This window comes from Neoarius graeffei, chromosome 4 (genome assembly GCF_027579695.1).
Source record: "Neoarius graeffei isolate fNeoGra1 chromosome 4, fNeoGra1.pri, whole genome shotgun sequence".
NCBI lineage: Eukaryota > Metazoa > Chordata > Actinopteri > Siluriformes > Ariidae > Neoarius > Neoarius graeffei.
The window spans coordinates 21,073,689-21,093,856 of NC_083572.1; positions in this window are offsets into that span (position 1 = coordinate 21,073,689).

Genomic DNA, 20,168 nt, shown 5'->3' on the forward strand with positions numbered 1-20,168 from the left:
ATAAAGTTCTTCATGTACTTTTTAATGACTATATGTCATAGGGCCCTTCTGTTAACCTTCTGAAGTTTGCAGATGACATAAGAGTCATTGGTCTCATCCGAAATGGTGACAAGTCTTATAAAGATGGGAACTTGAACAACTGGTCCACTTTTCAAATCTCAACAATGCAAAGTTGACAGTGGACTTCAGAAGGTTCCTCCATCACTGCCTCCACTTATTATACTGGACTGTGTCCAGGGGGAGACCTTCTGTTTCCTGGGAACCATGATATCTCAAGACAGGAAGAAGGAAACCAACATTGACTGTATTGCCAAAAAAGCCTATCAGCTAATAATAAGAGCTGTTAACCAAGTTCTACGCAGCACCACTGAGTCTCTCCTCACTACCTCAATAACAATCTGATTTGGCTCTGCAACCTAAACAGAATGTAACACATGGCCAGGTCACCTGAAAAGCTCATAGAAAGAAACCTGCAGTCCCTTGAGGACCTGTTCTCCTCCACAACCAGGAAGCAAGCAGAAAAAGTCATTGGTGACCCCTTGCACCCAAACAACTATATATCCAAACTCGGTCATTCCAGCAGGGGCTTTGGATCAATGTGTGTTAAAACCTCCAGATACCATAAAAGCTTCTCTTCCCATGCAGTCCCACTTGTGCACATGTAATTTCTTCACGAATATGATACCTGGGTCATTACTTTGTATTTGGGATGCAACAACTTTTCTGTGCAACATTCACCCTTGAGCAGTATTCTTCTTTATTTACTTACAGTGCAATATATGTACAGTATATAGTAATCACTTCTGTTCTAGGAATATAATATATTATTTGGATTTAGCAGATAATGTGCTCTAAATTAACATAAATACAGATACAAATAGAAATAAGCATATTATTCTTCTTTCTTGCCAGAAAGGTTCACAGGGCATCTGGTTGAGACTAGACATGTGCACCTGGACTGGGTTCCTATAGGACCCAACAAAAAACATTGCACAAGCAATGAGTGCTCAGTTAACTGGACAAGGACCACACTGTGCAGTGTTTATGTATGACATGCTGACAGTGCAGGCATTTCTACTTCTGGGATTTTTTTTCTAGTGTTTCTGTGGGCATAGTGGTGGGGTTCCGAAAAAAAACAAACACTTTGAGGTTAAACCCAAATATTGATACATATTCGAACAATTGAAGCACTAAACAAATACAGATAGTGACATTGCATTACACCCCTATTCTGTACAGAGCAAATCCACATGTTATATTACCTGTGTCCCATTGTCCTTGTCTTTGTTGTCATATGTTACGTCTATTAGCTCAAAGAGAAGTGAACAACCGAGTCAAATTCCTTACATACACTATTGTTCTTGGCCAATAAATCACAAATTTGATTCTGATCCCTTTTTTTAATACACCATGTTCACTGGTCCTCACGTGCATAGCCAAATAATTTTTCAACACTTCTAGTGATTACAAAATGATTGCTTTGATAAAGCTTCTCAAAATCATTTATTGTTATGGATCATATCATTTTGCTTCCTTACAGTCTTCACCAGCAGCCATAAGAATATAAAGGAAAACGAACTTGATATAATCTGGTCCTGCATTAATTCATAGCCATGATCCTTCATTTATTTTTACGTGCTATGCTAGACAGCTCAGCCGAAGCTACAGAAATATAGAACCAAGTGCAAGTGGAGAAAGTTTAATGTTTTAAATATCACCTTTGCTCTTTCCACTGGCCTTGGATTCTTCCTGCATCTCTGATTCCTAACCCTCTGTTTGTCACTGCACAACTGTCTGTTTTCTCTCTTTCTCTGAGATTCCATCTTGTGAAGCCTTGACGAGACAGGGGCTGGGGTTAGCAAGGTTAACAGCGCTGCACAATTTGAATTTGCACGGACACCGATATGAAAGAGAGAGCATTTTTGTCTTGATGTTAATGTGAATAAAATATTTATGTGTGTGTGTGTGTTTTTTTCAGAGTCATTACACTAATTGTAGTGAGGCAACCATTATTTTCCCAGGAGAGATAGATGTATGTGTGTGTGTGTGTGTGTGTGTATGTGTGTGTGTGTGTGTGTGTGTGTGTGTGCAAAGATTAGAGATATCCTCTAAAGGACTGTGTGAGTAAGTATATGTATGTATGCAAGTGTGTGTGATGGTGCCAGAGCTCTCCTCATTCTCCAGACACAATGGTGAGAGAAATGACTGGCTGGGTGGCCTTGAGGCCTGCTGTTAAACCTTCTTACTGTGTGTGTGTGTGTGTGTGTGTGTGCGTGCATGTACTTACGCCACAGGTCTAGTTTTGATGTGCATGTTGTATATCCATTAACACAAGAGTACTAACGAATCATTTTAGCCATTTCCTGTTAAGTAATGAATGCACTCCAAAGCTGGTGAAGTGTGCCACTCATTGACTTGCCCACACATTCCTCGAGTTCGTCCCAAAATCACCCCAAAATTTTGGTTCAGAATTTTTGTAAAGATGTATTCCTCATCTGGCCCGTGGTGCAGCAGTTCATCTAAACCACACCCGTCGTCTTTTCTGCTGAGCCAGCACTATTCAACGAGGCTGAGTAAATCTCATATAAAGTGTGTATTGATCTGCAGGCCCATAATCACTTTGATTTGGCCCTGGTTTGGGTGACCTCTGCTGAGCTCTGGAGATTAAGAATCGCTCCTACAGCGCTTACTGTCTTTTTGCTATGCATGAGGATTTTTTTTCCCAAAATAATCCCATCAATAATTTAATCACAAATACTTATGTTTGTAATTCTGAAGGCTGGACTATTTACTTTTTCAATTACCGTACACCAAATAACTCTATGTGTGCTGGTTGATGGATATGAAACACGTGCATCTAGTGTTTTTCTCTGGTTTATGGACAATCAGTTTCAACCAGATGATCTGTTTGTTGTCTTTATGATATTTAACAGTAGTTTGCTTAAAAAAAGGTTTACATTTAAAAATTAGACATTTTAACTGAGTTTGTTTCAGATTTGCAAAAGCTTCTACAGAGCAACTATTTTTAGTCAATTCCATTCAATTCATATCATTTAGTAGGCCAAAGTACGATGGGCACCATTGTTCAATACCATATAGCGCATGTCAGGTTTTCATTCCATTCACACCAACAATAACACAAAGTAGCCACAAGTCAGTCATTTCAATGAGAACTGGCAATTTACAGTGACATAAGGTACAGCTACCAGGATATGTTGGCGAGTTTCTTTTCTGCCCGCTATGAAAAGAGTGTTAGGGGTCTTATTTAGGGTTGACCACTTAAGGGATTTGTAAAAGTTCACCATATTGTTAGGGTTTTGCTAGGATTCGAACCTGGTTCGCTGGTGTGATAATCCAGCAAACCCCCACTAGGCCACCAGGGGGATGACTCAAATGCAGAGGCATGAGGCGGAAGTAGAAAAGGTATCAAAAGGTTTATTTACAATATTTACACTATTTATAATCCAAGGCAAAAACAAAAGTATAATCCAAACGCTCAGAAGATAACCAGAAAAAAAACAAAAGTTCAAAGAAACAAAGAGCCAAAAAACCAAAAAAGAAGAGGCAAAAATACAAACGCTCAGAGGATCCAAAATGGTAAACACAAAGTCCAAAAAGTCCAAAAGAAAGCAAAGTACAAAAACCACAAAGACACGGGCGAGGAAATTGGAACAGAGGTAACTGGAGCTAAACATAACAGCACAAAGACTCCGTGACAAGAGGACTGAACTCAGGGGTATAAATACACAAACTAATTAAGGACAGGGCGGGGCAGGAAACAGGCAATAAGACAAAAACAAAACACAGAACACAGTGGTGACCTCTAGAGGCCCAAAACAAACATGACCAGAAAAGGAAATAACAGTGGCCTCTAGAGGCCAAAACAGTCCCAGTCCTAACAGGACCCCCCCCCCCAGGAGCGTCTCCTGATGTTCCCAGGACGATCAGGATGGGCCAAATGGAAGTCCCGACAAAGTTCTTTATCGAGTATGTCCCGAGCTGGGACCCAGCAGCGCTCCTCAGGGCCATAGCCCTCCCAGTCCACAAGATATTGGAGGCCCCCGCGAACCCGGCGGGAGTCCAGCAGGAGGCGCACGGTGAACACAGTCTGACCCTGGAAGATGCGGGGGGTGGGGGGTTCCTAGAGGCAGGGGCATACGTGGACGTCAGTACGGGCCGCAACAGGGAAACATGGAATGTGGGGTTGATCTTTAGCGTACGTGGTAACTGGAGCTGGTAGGAGACAGGGTTAACTCTGCGTACAACCTTGAAGGGGCCAATGTAGCGAGGAGCAAGCTTGAGGTTCTCCACCCGCAGCAGAAGGTCCTTGGTGGACAGCCAAACCCGCTGCCCAGGGCGTAAAGTGTGGGCAGGTCTCCTATGGCTGTTGGCCTGAGTCTGGTTGGTACTGGAGGTCTGGATGAGTGTCCTCCTGACCTTGCTCCAGGTCTTGCGACACCATCTCACGTAATGGTTGACCGAGGGCACCCCAGTGTCCTCCTCCTGGTCCGGGAACAGAGGTGGCTGGAACCCGAATTGGCACTGGAACGGCAACAGCTTGGTGGCCGATGACTGCAGGGTGTTGTGGGCATACTCTGCCCATGGCAGCCAGGTGCTCCACAATGTCGGGTTATCCATAGCCAGGCCTCGCAGGGTGGTTTCCAGGTCCTGGTTGAGCCTCTCCGTCTGGCCGTTGGACTAGGGGTGGAACCCAGAGGAGAGGCTGGCAGTGGCCCCGATGCTCTTGCAGAAGCCGTGCCATACTCAGGAGGAGAACTGGGGCCCCCGGTCAGAGACGATGTCCCAAGGGAGACCAAACACTCGGAAGACATGAGTGAACAACAATTTAGCAGTGTCAAGGGCAGAGGGGAGTTTGCACAGTGGAATAAAGCGGCAGGCCTTGGAGAATCTGTCCACTATGACCAATATGACAGTGTTACCTTGAGACTCAGGGAGACCCGTGATGAAGTCGACTGCCACGTGGGACCAGGGACGCAGGGGACTAGGCCGAGGATGCAGGAGACCCTGGGGACGCTGTCGTGGGTTCTTGGTTCTGGTGCAGACCTCACAGGACAGGACGAATGACCTCACTTCCTTCTCCATGTTAGGCCACCAGAAGCATCTTTTCAGGAAGTCCAGGGTCCTCCGAGCTCCCGGGTAGGCGGTGAGAGGGGAAGAGTGACCCCACTGGAGAATCTTGGCCCGGACTTGACGAGGGACGTACAGGAGGCCCGGTGGCCCCGTCCCAGGATCAGGGTCCCAGCATTGAGCTTGTCGAATGGTCTCCTCAATACCCCAGCGGACAGGAGCCACAATCCGGGATATAGGGATGATAGGCCCGACTTCACTCTCCCTGTTAGTGGCAGAGAACAGCCTGGACAGTGCATCAGGTTTGGTGTTCTTGGAGCCGGGGCAGTACGATAGGGTGAAGTCAAACCGACTGAAAAACAGGGCCCACCTAGCCTGTCGTGGGTTCAGTCTCTTGGCTTGCTGTGGAGGTACTCCAGGTTCTTGTGGTCCGTCCAAACCAGGAATGGATGTTGCGCTCCATCCAGCCAGTGCCTCCACTCCTCAAGGGCCAGTTTGACCGCTAGCAGTTCTCGATCCCCCACATTGTACCGGGACTCCGCAGGACTCAGGCGGTGGGAGAAGTAAGCACAGGGGTGCAGCTTTCCTTCCGAACGTTGAGAGAGCACCGCGCCGACACCACTGTCTGAGGTGTCCATCTCCACGATGAATGGTTGGGAGGTGTCCGGGAGGACCAGAATGGGTGCCGTGCAGAAGCGGTCCTTGAGGTCTTTGAATGCCTTTTCCGCCTGAGGAGACCAGACATAAGATCCACCTGTCCCTTTGGTGAGGTCAGACATGGGTGCTGCTACAGAACTAAAGTTCCTGATAAACTTGCGGTAGAAGTTAGCAAATCCTAAGAACCGCTGAACCTCTTTGATGGACTTGGGAGTGGGCCAGTCCCGGACGGCCATGGTCTTGGCTGGGTCCATTTGGAGTTGGCCTGTCCGTACAATAAAACCTAGAAAGGAGACCTCGGGAACATGAAATTCGCATTTCTGGGCCTTGGCAAACAGATTGTTCTGTAGCAGCCTCTGGAGAACCTGGCGGACATGGTGGCGGTGCTCCTGCATGGTCTTGGAAAAGATAAGGATGTCGTCGAGGTAGACAAAAAGGTACAGGTTAATCATGTCCCTCAAGACGTCATTGATTAGGGCAGGGGTGTCAAACCTGATCCATAAAGGGCCTTGTGGCTGCAGGTTTTCATTCCAGCCATGCAGCAGCACACCTGACTTGGCTCATTCAATCAACTGAACTGTCTTCACACAGTCAAATACTTGCAGCCACACCCACCCTTGATTAAAGGGTGGGTGTGTCAGTTGATTGAATAAGCCAAATCAGGGTGCTGCTGCATGGCTGGAATGAAAACTTGCAGCCACATGGCCCTTTATGGATCAGGTTTGACACCCCTGGATTAGGGCCTGAAAAACAGCTGGTGCGTTGGTGAGTCCGAAGGGCATCACCTGGTATTCGTAGTGCCCAGAGGGTGTTGAAGGCAGTCTTCCACTCATGTCCCTGTCGGATACGGATGAGGTGGTATGCATTCCATAGGTCCAACTTGGTGAAGACGGTGGCGCCTTGGAGCAGGTCAAATGCTGTGGACATCAGCGGAAGGGGATATCGGTTGTGCACAGTGATCTTGTTCAGGTCCCTGTAGTCAATACATGGTCAGAGCCCCCCATCCTTCTTGCCGACAAAGAAGAAGCCGGCACCGGCGGGTGAGGTGGAGGGTCAAATGAACCCAGAGACCAGGGCGTCTTTGAGGTATTCCTCCATGGCCTTGCATTCTGGCTGAGAGAGGGAAAACAGTCTGCCACGAGGAGGGGTAGTCCCAGGGAGCAAGTCGATGGCACAGTCGTAGGCATGGTGCAGAGGAAGAACGGCGGCCCTGCTCTTGCTGAAAACTTCCTTAAGATCCCAGTACTCTGTGGGAACTTGAGATAACTCCGTGAGATCAGGAGGCTTGGCAGGAGACACAGGAGAGCTAGAGAGCAGTCAAGAGGCATAGCAAGCAGGATCCCACTCCACAACCTGGCTAGTGACCCAGTCTATATGAGGGTTGTGGCGGGTAAGCCAAGGGAGACCTAGAATAACTGGGAATTCAGGTGAAGGAATCAGGTGCAGGGATATTTCTTCCTTGTGACCTTGAGACTGGAGAAGTTACTTGGGTGACTCTTCCGTCACCTAAGGCTTGGCCATCCAGGGCAGACACAGACAGTGGGACTTCAAGTGGTGCAGTCGGGACATTGATACTTTGGGCGAAGTGAATATCCATAAAGTTTCCAGCCGCCCCTGAGTCTAACAAAGCTTGACAAGAGTGGACGGACTCACCCCAGGAGATGGAGACCAGGATGTAGATTCCTTGGCCAGGGAGTCCGGGAGAGAGGGTAGGCCCCATCACAACCCTCCCTCGGCTGGACGGAGCGGTCCTTTTCCCGAGAGTTCGGGACATGATGCTCGGAAGTGACCAGGCTTGCCACAGTAGATGCAGCACTTGTCCCTCCTTCTGCGCTCCCTCTCAGATGCAGAGAGGTGAGTACGGCCCACTTGCATGGGTTCTGTACAGTCACTGGAGGAGGTAGATGGGCTCCAGGTAGAGGCAGGGAGGCCGGAGAGGCTCAGGACTTGGCGGCATTCTCTCATCCTGTTGTCCAGACTAGTAGAATGTGAGATCAGTGTTTCGAGGTCACTTGGGCATCCGATAGAAGCCAAACCGTCTTTGATGGGGTCAGACAGACCATGGTGGAAGGCTGACACCAGGGCAGTCTCATTCCATCCACTTACTGCTGCGAGCGTCCGGAACGAGATGGCGTAGTCTGCGACGCTTCCCCCTTGCCGGATGGACATGAGCTTTCTGGCTGCATCTTTACTGATGTCTGCTTGGTCGAAGACACGCAGCATCTCCTCAGTAAACAGCTGGAAATCAGAGCACTCAGGTCCCTGTCTCTGCCACATAGCAGTAGCCCAGGCTCGCACCTTACCAGCTAACAAGGTTATCACAAAGGCAATCTTGCGGCGATCCGTAGTGTAGGTGGTAGGCTGAAGCTCAAAGGTGAGTTGACACTGGGTAAGGAACTCTCGACACTCTCACTGTGCTTGCCATCATACCTCTGTGGTGCAGGAAGGCTGGGTTCACGAGGTGAAGAAGGCAGCACGGCAGGAGGCACTGGAGCAGGAGCAGAATCAGTTGGAGGAGATGGGGGCAGAGAAGTCAGCTGTGCCAGGGTTCTCCCAATCTGCTGAAGCAGTACCTTGTGGCGAGCAAGGGTCTCACGTTGGCTTAAGAGAGTCTGTCCATGAGTGTCCATGGTGGATCCGAGGCGTGTTAACGCAGCCATCATTCCCTGAAGGTTGGCCGGGTAGACAGATGAAGAAGCCTCTGCTGAGTCGGTCATGACAGAGTCTTTCTGTTAGGGTTTTGCTGGGATTCGAACCTGGTTCGCTGGTGTGATAATCCAGCAAACCCCCACTAGGCCACCAGGGGGATGACTCAAATGCAGAGGCGTGAGGCGGAAGTAGAAAAGGTATCAAAAGGTTTATTTACAATATTTACACTATTTATAATCCAAGGCAAAAACAAAATTATAATCCAACGCTCAGAAGATAACCAGGAAAAAAACAAAAGTTCAAAGAAACAAAGAGCCAAAAAAACAAAAAAGAAGAGGCAAAAATACAAATGCTCAGAGGATCCAAAATGGTAAACACAAAGTCCAAAAAGTCCAAAAGAAAGCAAAGTACAAAAACCACAAAGACACGGGCGAGGAAATCGGAACATAGGTAACTGGAGCTAAACATAACAGCACAAAGACTCCTTGACAAGAGGATTGAACTCAGGGGTATAAATACACAAACTAATTAAGGACAGGGCGGGGCAGGAAACAGGCAATAAGACAAAAACAAAACACAGAACACAGTGGTGACCTCTAGAGGCCCAAAACAAACATGACCAGAAAAGGAAATAACAGTGGCCTCTAGAGGCCAAAACAGTCCCAGTCTCATCTCATCTCATCATCTCTAGCCGCTTTATCCTTCTACAGGGTCACAGGCAAGCTGGAGCCTATCCCAGCTGACTACTGGCGAAAGGCGGGGTACACCCTGGACAAGTTGCCAGGTCATCACAGGGCTGACACATAGACACAGACAACCATTCACACTCACACCTACGGTCAATTTAGAGTCACCAGTTAACCTAACCTGCATGTTTTTGGACTGTGGGGGAAACCGGAGCACCCGGAGGAAACCCACGCGGACACGGGGAGAACATGCAAACTCCTCACAGAAAGGCCCTTGCCTGCCCCAGGGCTCGAACCCAGGACCTTCTTGCTGTGAGGCGACAGCGCTAACCACTACACCACCGTGCCGCCCTACAGTCCCAGTCCTAACACATATTCAGACTCAACATATGAGGGTTCTTAAGTTGATTTTCAAGATGGCCCAGGTGTAATTCACACCTCAGTGGTTGCCAGATTTGGTTTAATTTAACAATATAACTCCCGCTTTCATTATTCTTAGCTTATAAAATAGCACTTGATCCAGCATATCATGTATATCATGCTTTTAATTTCGTATTTTGATTTGTCAGTTGGGGTGGCACAGTGGCGTAGTGGTTAGCACTGTCACCTCACAGTAAGAAGCTCCTGGTTTCGAGCCCAGTGGCCGACGAGGACCTTTCTGTGTGGAGTTGGCATGCTCTCCTCGTGTCTGCGTGGGTGTCCACCGGGTGCTCCGGTTTCCCTCACAGTCCAAAAGAATGCAGGGTAAACTAATTGGTGGCTTTAAATTGACCGTAGGTGTGAGTGTGAATGGTTGTTTGTCTCTGTGTCAGCTCTGCGATGACCTGGCAACTTGTCCAGGGTGTACCCCATCTCTCACCCATAGTCAGCTGGGATAGGCTCCAGCTTGCCTGCGACCCTGTAGAGCAGGATAAGCAGCAACAGATAATGGATGGATGGATTTGTCAGTTGATTAAAATAATTCTAATATTTTATTAATTTGATGAAAACATACCTGCCTACAATTTAAAGGATAAGCTGACCAAGCACTACTCATCCAATACAGGTGCAGCACAGGGTTTTTTGTTTGTTTGTTTGTTTGTTTGTTTTTTAATGTGATGTTCATAACTTTATCCATATAAAATGTGATCCTCAAGATAATCAATGTCTAAAATAAAGACTTTGTTACATGTCATATTTATAGTGTCTTATTAATGTATTTAAAATTGCAGCTGAATGACATTCTATAGTTTGAGTGGATTTTTAACCCAAAACATTAACAAAATTTCAAGTTAACAGAATTGTGTGCATCTGTCTAGGTATTGGATAAATCTGTAGTTACATCTGAGGCCTGAATACTAATGTGCAGAATTTCAGTATTCTTCTGTATACAGGTGTCAATTAAATGCCATAAAAGTAAATAGTATTAACTCCTCAGTCAGTATGTACACATAGTTCAACCTTGACGATGCCACTATGTATTTTTTCCCAGAGACTCGTTCCTAGCAACAGCTCCTGTATTTTGATGGAGATGCTCACATTGCTTCTAGAGGCTTGAAGTTCCTCATCTCATCTCATTATCTCTAGCCACTTTATCCTGTTCTACAGGGTCGCAGGCAAGCTGGAGCCTGTCCCAGCTGACTACGGGTGAAAGGCGGGGTACAACCTGGACAAGTCTCCAGGTCATCATAGGGCTGACACACAGACAACCATTCACACTCACCTACAGTCAATTTAGAGTCACCAGTTAACCTAACCTGCATGTCTTTGGACTGTGGGGGAAACCGGAGCACCTGGAGGAAACCCACGTGGACACAGGGGGAGCATGCAAACTCCGCACAGAAAGGCCCTCGTCGGCCACGGGGCTCAAACCCGGACCTTCTTGCTGTGAGGCGACAGCGCTAACCACTACACCACTGTGCCGCCCGCTTGAAGTTCCTGATGTTCCAAAATAATACTACACTGGTAGTGTAGTATTAGTATTAATATAGTATTAGTATTATCACAGAAAATAGATTGTGATGGGAAAACCTTGTTTGGGGCTGTTTTTGACACTGGTAGACAGTGATGCACTGCACAGATGGGATTTATATGCAGTTCAAATAAGTAAGACATCTAAGACATCTGTCTTGCAGAAAGAACCCTGACTTGTGGTCAAATGGCTGCTTTGGAATATGTTTTGTATATAGCAGTTTTGTAGGCCATATCTCACTAGCCAAGTTCTGCTGAGGAAACCATGACAACCATAAGTAAATTCCATTGAAAAAAATCACTGTATGTGGCTAATTTTATTCTTTTCATACTCTTACTGGAATGAATTTACTAAGACAAATCTGCTTTCACTTTGTTACATTTGGCAATGTTCTATCAACTACATTTTTTTTCTTCCATGACTGAATCTTACCTTAACTCTACAAACCACCTGCTTGTCTTTATCTGTCAATGCTGTAAAATAATGGTTTGCTTATTAAAGTTAGGCGGCACAGTGGTGTAGTGGTTAGCACTGTTGCATCACAGCAAGAAGGTTCTGAGTTCGAGCCCAGTGGCCAATGGGGGCCTTCCTGTGTGGAGTTTGCATGTTCTCCCTGTGTCTGCGTGGGTGTGCTCCAGTTTCCCCCATGCAGGTTAGGCTAATTGGTGGCTCTAAATTGACTGCGAGTGTGAATGATTGTTTGTTTCTATATGTCAGCCCTGTGATGACTTGGTGACTTGTCCAGGGTGTACCCTGCCTCTTGCCCATAGTCAGCTGGGATAGGCTCCAGCTCGCTTGTGACCCTGCACAGGATAAGCAGTTACAGATAATGGATGGATGGATTATTAAGGTTGTAGAAATGTATCGACTTAGGTTGTTCAAACTGGATTGTATATATTTATAATTCAATCAAAAGATACATGAATATAACAGAAAAGCATTTGCCTTATAGGGGGTTTAAATCCTGGACAGGAGTCCAAGCGAACATAATTGTCCCATCTCTGGATTGGAATGCTGGCATTACTCTCTCCTTGATTACAGCAACACTAGCCAATCCCATTCAAAATAAAAATGTATCTTAAAGCCCAAAAAAATAAATATTGGGTAATACAAAATGTGAGTGGACTGCTGGTGAATTGTCTCATCTCATTACCTCTAGCCACTTTATCCTGTTCTACAGGGTCGCAGGCAAGCTGGAGCCTATCCCAGCTGACTACGGGCGAAAGGCAGGGTACACCCTGGACAAGTCACCAGGTCATCACAGGGCTGACACATAGACACAGACAACCATTCACACTCACATTCACACCTACGGTCAATTTAGAGTCACCAGTTAACCTAACCTGCATGTCTTTGGACTGTGGGGGAAACCGGAGCACCCGGAGGAAACCCACGTGGACATGGGGAGAACATGCAAACTCCACACAGAAAGGCCCTCGCCGGCCACGGGACTCGAACCCGGACCTTCTTGCTGTGAGGCGACAGCGCTAACCACTACACCACCGTGCCGCCCCTGGTGAATTGTTTTCCGTGTAAATTGCAATGTGCTGCTGCATAATATATGAGAATAAAACAACATGACAAGAAAGCTAAACATTCAAATCATCATATTGAGAACATTAGTTCATATTAGTCTTGCTCCCTTCATTGTGACGATCACTTCATTCACAATCTTTGCTCATTTTTCTTAATTTAGCAACAGATACACCCTTCATCTCATCTCACCTCATTATCTCTAGCCGCTTTATCCTTCTACAGGGTCGCAGGCAAGCTGGAGCCCATCCCAGCTGACTACGGGTGAAAGGCGGGGTACACCCTGGACAAGTTGCCAGGTCATCACAGGGCTGACACATAGACACAGACAACCATTCACACTCACATTCACACCTATGGTCAATTTAGAGTCACCAGTTAACCTAACCTGCATGTCTTTGGACTGTGGGGGAGACCGGAGCACCCGGAGGAAACCCATGCGGACACGGGGAGAACATGCAAACTCCACACAGAAAGGCCCTCGCCGGCCACGGGGCTTGAACCAGGACCTTCTTGCTGTGAGGCGACAGTGCTAACCACTACACCACCGTGCCGCGATACACCCTTATTAACTATAAAATAGAATCTTGATATGGTAATGCTACACAGGACAATGATGATAATAATAATGGAAGCACATCAAACAAAGAAGGCTTAATTTTGTGTAGTGCTCAGCATTAGGATGTGCAGTATTTGCATGATTGAGATATTGTTTTATGCACCCAAATCACAGCACCTATACTATTTCAACACCTTAAAGGTCCCATGGCATGGTGGTTTGTTGATGCTTTAAACGGGCTCGTGGAGGCTTCCGGATGTTATATCCGCAGCCTTTCTCGAAATGAACCCTCGGCATGTAAATATAGCCTCCTGGGAGAAAGCCCCATTTCAGCGCTTTTCCCAGTGCATCATTTTGCTAATGAGAAGCAGGAGGCGGGGAAGGGTAGAGGGTGGGGGCGGGCCATGGGGGGAGGGGGAGGGGCTTGACCAAGCTGCGCACACACATACTCGCTGCTATCAGTGCCTGTAGCCACGCTGCTAAGACAAAACCCCGTTCTCCCTCGGACTCCTTTCGTAAACTCAACATGACACAGAGAACAGAGAGTGAGAGTGTTCGGAGTGGTAGTTTATGAATGTATAATACCCTAGGCTTGAACACGCACTCCATAACCAAAGAGGATAGAAACAGCAACATATTGCTTATCCAACAGAAGACATGCATTGCGGAGCAATAGTCAAACATAAGCTCATAAGTTACAGTCAATTTCCAGACTAAACTCAGTTTAACAGAGCATGCTGCATGCTCTTTAGTTTTGTAGTGCAGATTACCTGGCTAACTGCAGGAAGCGGTTAGCTGCACAGCTAATGTAGCCATTGCTAGGCTAACGCACCGATTTTAAAACACGGCAAAACGACCAGTTATACACTTATTTGTTTGGTGTTTGTGGCTGATGTGGCAGGGATGCTTGGTATGGACCCAGGCTTCAGTGACAGTTGATGTGCAAAACCTGCCCTGTACTGTCCCAAGTTGTGGAAACATTCCTCAGGAAAATGCTTCCGACAAACATACACCGTCTTAGGTAGACTCGACGGTGTATTATTGAAGTAAATAAAATTAAGCCACTGCGTCTTCAGGGGCTCTCCTGTTGGCAGTAAAAACAGACTCTTTTCTGTGTTGTCACATCCATGTACAGCGCAATTTCCATGTTTCGCTCGCTTAGGTGATGCCATGTTGTTGTGTCCTCTATGGTCTCCTCACTACAACTGGGCGGGCAATCCATACAGTGGGTGGGAATCCAGAGGGGGGGGGGGGCGTGGGGATCATCTCCCTTGCTGACGTAGTAAAGGGAAGAGCTTATCAACGCGCCGTTTTGACGCGCCATTCTCAAATGTTGGGCATAGTTTGGTTTACACATTATGAAATTTCTAGCCACTGGGGTGACTTAAGAAGGTCAGAGGAACTCATTTTAACGTTAAAAAACCTCAGAAAGTGAAAATTTCATGCCATGGGACCTTTAAAGGCCAATTTATGCTGACAACCCAGTCCTCGCAGACAGCGTCGCAGATGGTGTCTGCGTAGCCCCCCCACCTTCACAGACGCTCTGCGCGCACCTCCCAAAAATTGTGACCACCACAGAAGCCTCGCAGACAAGAGGGCTCTGATTGGTCCACTCTACATCCGCTGTACACGCACTTCCGCTTCCCTACTTTCCCGGTTTGGTTTGGTTTCACGACCGCCATTTTTAAAAACACGAGCGAAGATGGAGCAGCACGAAGAGCGGTTGATCAAGGAAGTGAGGAAGTAGCGAAATCGCTAGGAGTAGTTGGTGGGTGTGGTTAGTGGAGTGTTTATCCTCCGGTTACTTATAATGACTAGAACTGGAGTCGTATAGATGTACGTACTTCCTCACTTCCTCGATCAACAGCTCTTCGTGCTGCTCCATCTTCGCTCGTGTTTTTAAAAATGGCGGTCGTGAAAACAAAACAAACCGGGAAAGTAGGGAAGCAGAAGTGCGTGTACAGTGGATGTAGAGTGGACCAATCAGAGCCCTCTTGTCTGCGAGGCTTCTGCGGTGGTCACAATTTTTGGGAGGTGCGCACAGAGCGTCTGCGAAGGGGGGGCTACGCAGACACCATCTGCGACGCTGTCTGCGAAGGATTGGGTTGTCAGCATAAATTGGCCCTTAGGGAAAGGTGAAAAGTGCTGTTGCTGCTTTGCAGATGTGGTATGGACAATTCAAAACAATTCATATGCATATAAATTATATGGAGACGAGTGTTTTACTGGGAAATACACCACTCGTATTTTTCATACGAGCTACATCCGGGACATGGAAAACCAAAACTGTGACATGAATCTCTATATGTCACTCGTGAGGAAATCAATGAATTGTTTTGATAAATTTGGGGACTTTTTGCTTGTGAATGTGTCTATATAATAAAAAAAAAATCACACAATGGTTTGAAGATATGAAGTTTATCTTCTCATGTTGAAAAACTCGCATTTTTCATATGAAATACTTCGTGGGCCTCAGTGACATCTTTAAATAATATTGGCTGGCATTGAGTGATATGCCAGATATATTCCATTCAACTAGCGTGATATTGAACAAGTCGAAGATGAATTCCATACCATGCTAGCTGAATGGAATATATCTGATATACCATGAAAAAAAGCCAGCCAATATTATTATGATATATACACACACACTCTCTTTTCCAGTTTTTCAATGTCTGTTGGTATGTTTTTCTCTTGTAAACAGAAGGGATCCGTCAGGGCCTTCTAGGTCTTCAGAGAAGGCCTGAAATTCAGAACAGCACAAATAATGTACAAAGCAAGAAATAATCTATTGCCAAAAAATATACAAGGAATGTTTAGTGAGAGAAAGGGGGGATATAATCTAAGGGGAGACCTAAATTTTAAAAAACCAAAGGTTCGAACAAATATGAAAAGCATGTGCGTATCGAGCTGTGGGGTGACTTTATGGAACAGACTGGAGACAGAAATAAAACAAAGTGCAAATATAAATCTGTTTAAAAAAAGGTACAAAAAATATTTTTAAACAAGTATATGGAAGAGGAAGTATGTTAACGGAGGATGATGAGGGATAAATCTATAAATAGAATAGGGTTGATTGTATATTAGAACTAACTTAGTATATGGTATATATGGTATATATTTATTTATGGGGATAGTTTATATATTTATATTTACAGGGATAGGTATGTAGTAGATATTTATTTTTGTAATTATATATTTATATAGATATTTATGAAGTATATATATATATATATATATATATATATATATATATATATATATATATATATATATATATATAGTAGTTATATATTTATATAGATATTCATGAAGTGTATATATGGTATATATTTTTATAGGTGTATTAATGTAGTTTGGATTTCGGGGTAGTTAAAAAGGGGTGGGAAATTAAAAAAGTATTGTACTTCTTCCCACTCCTTTTTCGAACAATGTGCGGTGTTTTGTAATGTCTTAGCTCTTTATGTTATTTTTTTTAATTTCTCGTTTTCTTTCTTTTGTATGTACAAATAGTTACATACATTTTTTATACATGTTCGAAATTAATAAATTCATTCATTCATATCAGCATTTCAAATATTATATTTAATTTATTTAATTCTTTCATAATTTCATTATAATTATTATCTTCTAATTCTAATTTGGCCTCATTTTCTATCAAATTTGCTCCAGAAATGAAAGGGTTACTGTCCGGAAAACATTAAAATCAAGTTATCCAATAAGATTTTTTTGTTTGTTGTATCCAGGCTGAGAAGAGTTTAGAGCTGACTCACTCATTGGTTTGGACTTCATTGCCGGGACAGAAGGCCATGGCAGTGTATGTTTATGTAGGAAGTGAGAGATGAATTAACCAATCAGATTTTGATTTATAGTGAGAGGGACCAAAAATGTATTGCCCAAAGCGAGCTTAACTACAAGTTGGTGCCGTCAGCGGAGCAGTGAAATCACCTTCCAGCCAGTGTAGCGTTCATCAGTAGTGTTAGCGAATGCTTATAAAGTGGTTAAGCCAGTGCTATTGAGAGCAAGTAGCACAAGCTAATGACCAAGAAACTAAGATTTCTGTCTCCAGACTCTTCTTCCATGCACAATCGCTACTTTCACTCAGACTTAAGTTTTCATTTCCCTGTGTAATTTATTTTGTTACTTTTAAAATCAACATTGACAACTACACACAGCGCAGCTACCTGGCAGCCTGCCACTCATCCCCTGCAAAATCCTTTGCCCTGTTGCTTTTTGGTGTGTCTGGTTAAGTTTTGGCTGAGCTGAAGTCCCAGCTTTAATAGTAATAGTTTGCCATTGCTTGTAAATATGCATGAAGAATATCTAATGAAATTTTGGTAGCCTTTCGGGTGTTCAACATGTCTTTAGTTTCAGTTTTCAGTTTATTTATTTCGTGCTTAATTATAGCATAGCTAATACTAGCACTGGATTAGCCTAGTCTTTCTCTTTCCTGGCAAACAAAGAAATTATTCTGTGCATGCACAGCAGAAAACTTTCTCATTGGATATTCGCATCACCTCGGACGTGCGACACCATGTTGTCTTGACAACCATGCAATATCATATCATTCAATATCATATTGAATGCTCATTCTCCATTGGGTAGAGTGACATAATATATGTAGGATAAGAAATATGCAAACAATATTGTATGCTACCAAACGAATAAAACCCGCTAGAAGGGAATAGAATACATGCTTTAATTCCATGGAAAAAGTGCCCTGCTGTATGTATGCTGTATGCTGTATGTCCCGATATTTCACTCCGATGATGTCACTCCCAGTGTTTGCCCTCTGACTTGACATGCTTTGTCAAAATGGCGAACCGGTTCAAAATTAAAACGCCTTTGATTAATTTGGGTTTTTTGTTTGTTTTTTTTTGTTTGGTTGTTTTTTTTTTTTTTTGTGGATGTGTCCAGATAATATAAAGAACATTACACGGTGGTACAAAGATATGAAGTTCTTCTTGTGTTGAAAATATTTTCACTCGTTCGCTTTGCTCACTTGTGAATGTATTCACCACTTGAAGATAAACTTTATATCTTCATACAACCATGTAATATCCTCTATTTATCCATCACGCCAATCTGTTGGTCAGAAAGTGTTGTTTTTTTTTTAATCAGCAACTCAGGCAGTAGGCTGCAAGATAAATCACAGGTTTATGTTAAAGGGGACATATTATGAAATATTGTACCTCACTTTTGTCAGTGCTTGTGCACATACATTTGGGTATCTGGAATGACTACCAACCCACAAACTCTGAAATAAGATAATCCAGTCAGTTTCTTTTGGGCTAACTCTTTCAAAACAACATGACCATTCAGATTTCACTCCCCTTTCTTTGTCACAAGAGGAGCTCATTAAAATTATAAACCCCCCAACCCCCATCTGAGTATCTCCACTCATGGATTGAGAACTGCCTTTGAGAATGAATATTCATGAGGAAACTGCTACCTGATTGGCTATCCCTGACTTGCAAGTGACGTCAAAGCAAAATAGAAACCCGGATTTCGGCCATGTTGGTGGATATACAGAATAGATGCAGGGTCAAGCAACATTCCATACAAAATGTAGTCACGTGCGCAGCTCTCTTTGTTTTTCCACTGCTTTAAGCGTTCTTTTAGCTATGCCATATCTTTGTGCTGTATATGGTTGTGGTCACAACAGTACTCGTGCCTGTGGCACGGTTTGATTTTTTAGAATACCGTCCATGATTCAGAAAGAGGGCAAGGAAACTCTGAGGCTTAGTACGGAAAGGAGACGAGCACAGCGGAACAACATCGGCAGGGCTGATCTAACCGAGGCTAAAACCAAAACAGCCCGTGTTTGCAGTAATCATTTTATCTCAGGTGAGATTCAAAAGCTTTCTCAATAATATCATGGAAGAATTTTATTTTGAGTTGCTAGAATTTTGCCACAAAATGAGCGTTCTCTTGTCATGGTTCACTCAGTTGTTGTTATAATTTTAACACGTGTATTACCATTTCGCTTCAAGGAGCACCAGCAAAATTATACAATATAAACATTCCAGACTGGGCACCCACTCAGAAAATGGGCTATGTTTCGTCCAAGGTCAGACTTGATTCTTTGGCAGCCAAACCAGATAGAACGCGATATCTGGGTACTCAGTGATTGGTAGAAGCATCTTATCTTCAGAAAAGTCTGACTTTTTTAAATAATATGGGTCAAAACCACACATATCTATCTTCTCTTTGTATCAAATCTTTGCTCAACCATTCAAATCATGGCAATACTGAGAAAATTCAGCATTGTTTATAGACACACTTTCAGCGGCTGCCATCCTAGTTGCTTTGTATATCCACCATCATGGCGGACGCTCATGACGTAGCACATTTTGATTACGTGCTTGCAAGCCATCTATTGGAAGAGGGTTGTGAGATGAGCAGTGGCTCAGTATCATTAAAGGAACAGACACTCAAATCAGCCATTTTGAACAAGGCTGTTTAGATAGGATGAGAAGGAGCTGTGGTGCTTTATCCTTGTGGTATTTTGACCAAAGCATGTCACAGCCATTTTATTAAGACCTCAGGGAACTGTGTCAACTTGAGGAAAAGGGGTGCCACCTTTAATGTTTCCTGTAGTAACAGCTTGCGCAGGGAGTTGCATAACAGACACAAACGTTTTAATCATTTGGTAAACGTTTCTGAGAGAAGATGTTGATTTAACATATATAGAAGGAGTCTCTAGGATTTGCTATTTGTAACAGTCAGTTGTAAGTTTTCGGCAGTTTGTACTTCAGGACAGAGTAGTGTTTTCTGGTTTCTTGGTAACATGACAAGTTGTGTTATTTTGTCTTATTAACTTCAAGAGAGAAAAAAGTGATGCCAGGGAGAGGGAGTGATAAACAGAAGCTGGAGATGCTTGAGATGCTTTTCTGCTCAGCAGGGTTGTAAAGAGTGCTTATATGAGTTGCTATGCCCTTCCTGGTACATAGCTTGAACCAATCTGGCCATTTTCCTCTGACCTCTCTATTCAACAACGCATGTCCACCCACAGAACTGTCACTCACTCACTTAATTTTTTGTT